The 2,402-nt window shown below is 54.1% G+C and overlaps 1 pseudogene; it reads left to right on the forward strand.

The window, feature by feature from the left end:
• Positions 1-934: 934 nt before the first annotated feature.
• Positions 935-2,008, forward strand: LOC136335367 (out at first protein homolog pseudogene; annotated as a pseudogene).
• Positions 2,009-2,402: the final 394 nt, after the last annotated feature.

Here is a 2,402-nt window from a genome sequence, read left to right on the forward strand (position 1 = left end):
AAATAAATGAGACTAAAGAGCTATAACAGCTAAATGTAATGCTTGAAGCTTCATGAATTCAAATTCAGGAGAAAACAACTCTTACAGCTATTGGAAAAATTTTAATATGAATTGAATAGAAATTGATATAATGGCATCCTTTCCTTAAGTGTAATAAGAGTATTTTACCTAGGAGATGCATGTTTACATAGTTAGGGGAAGAATATCATGATTTCAGCAATATACTTTGAACAAAACATATATTCCCGAATAGGCATATAGACATATAGATAAGGCAAATATTCCAATTATTGAATCCAGGGGGCGGTGTACTATTGCTCCCTTCTTTCAACTCTGCTGGTGTTTAAAATACTATATAATAAATTCCAGTAAGACTCATTTGCAATAAAAAATAAATGTAAACAAAATAAAATTAAACATAGCTGGTGTTATGGACTGAATGTGCTTCCTCTCACTTCATACCGTTGAAGCCTTACTCCCCAATGTAATGGTATTTGGAGATGGAGCCTTTAGAGAGGGAATCTAATTGGGTTGAGATGAGGTCATGAGGGTGGTGCCCTCATGATAGGCTTAGGACCCTTACAAGAAGAAACACCAGAGCACATGTGTGCTCTCTCTTCCTGCACACAGACCTAGGTACAGTGTGGTGAGAGGTCTCTTCCTGGCTGCCTTCTCATGGAACGCTCTCACAAGAACCTGACTCCGGGCCTGACCTGTGGTGGTACAGTGGATGAAGCGTCGACCTGGAAATGCTGAGGTTGCCGGTTCGATACCCTGGGCTTGCCTGGTCAAGGCACATATGGGAGTTGACGCTTCCAGCTCTTCTCTCTCTCTCTCTCTCTCTCCCTCTCTAAAAATGAATAAATAAAATAAAATAATTTTAAAAAAAAACGCCCCCCCAGCACCGTAGTTGGAAGCCGCGGGGGCCGGGAGGGCCGTGTCTGCCTGGGAGCCGCCGGGGGCGCGCAGCCTCCGTGCGTCCCCGCCACGTCGCGGGCGACCTGCGGCGGAGCCCCCGACGAGCCGTTCTTAGGCGCCCCAAACTTGCCACCAACTTTGAGCGGAGTTTGGCAGCGCGTCTCCCGGCCCGCGCGCTGCGTCCTGGGGCTGCAGAGGACGGCAGCCGCTTAGGGGGATGCGGCCGTCAGGCTGCGGCGGAGTCCCCACGGCGTCCCGGGCGCTGCTGTTGCTGCTGCAGCTCCTGGTGCAGCTCCTGGGGGCGCCGCGCGGCGTGGGTGCCGGGTCCGGAGCGCCGGCGGAGCTGCGTGTCCGCGTGCGGCTGCCCGACGGCCAGGTGACAGAGGAGAGCCTGCAGGCGGACAGCGACAACGACAACATCAGCCTCGAGTTGCACAAGCCCGACGGCACCCTCGTCTCCTTCACTGCCGACTTTAAGAAGTATGTTAAGATCTTCCGGGCCCTGATCCTGGGGGAGCTGGAGAAGGGCCAGAGTCAGTTCCAGGCCCTCTGCTTTGTCACCCAGCTGCACCACAATGAGATCATCCCCAGTGAGGCCATGGCCAAGCTTCGACAGAAAAACCCACGGGCAGTGCGTCAGGCAGAGGAGGTGCGGGACCTGGAGCACCTCCACATGGACATCGCTGTAAACTTCAGCCAGGGGGCGCTGCTGAGTCCCCATCTCCGCAATGTGTGTGCAGAGGCCGTGGATGCCATCTACACCCGTCAGGAGGATGTCAAGTTCTGGCTGGAGCAAGGTGTGCACAGCTCCATGTTCAAGACTCTGCCCAAGGACACAGAGCAGGCTTTGCTACCTTGCTGCGGGCAGGTGAGGGACCGAGGGATGCCCTGTATGTGCCACTACAGCTTGAGCCTGGCCTGGTACCCCTGCATGCTCAAGTACTGCCACAACCGTGACCGGCCAGTGCCCTACAAGTGCGGCATCTGCAGCTGCCAGAAGACCTACAGCTTCAACTTCTATGTGCCTCAGAGGCAGCTGAGTCTCTGGGACGAGGACCCCTAGCCGGCCGGGCTCGGGGCTCACCACTTCTTCCCCCAACCCCAAAGAGGCCTTATTTCCCTCTCTGCCCCTCCCCTTCCCTCCTCTCCTTTCCCCTCCCCTCTCTTCTCTTCCCCTCCCCTTCCCTCCCCTCCCCTCCTCTCCCCTAATCCCAGAGCCTCTGGTCCCGTCACTCATGACTGTGAAAGGGATGTGGCACAGCAGGGGTAAACTCATGAAGGTAGCTCCCACTCCCACTGTGTGCCTTCCTTGAAGACAGGAGAAGGAGGTTCTCCTCACTGTACTTCTCACCCCTCCTTTATCCCCCCCTTCAAGCAACCAAAGTATCATGGCCTGTGATTCTTCTATTTAACTCTTTGAAGGTTTAGACCCTAAAAGGTGTCTTCGCCTGTCATACCCACCTCCCCACACAGAACCTCCTCCC

Source organism: Saccopteryx bilineata, chromosome 4, assembly GCF_036850765.1.
Source record: "Saccopteryx bilineata isolate mSacBil1 chromosome 4, mSacBil1_pri_phased_curated, whole genome shotgun sequence".
Lineage (NCBI taxonomy): Eukaryota > Metazoa > Chordata > Mammalia > Chiroptera > Emballonuridae > Saccopteryx > Saccopteryx bilineata.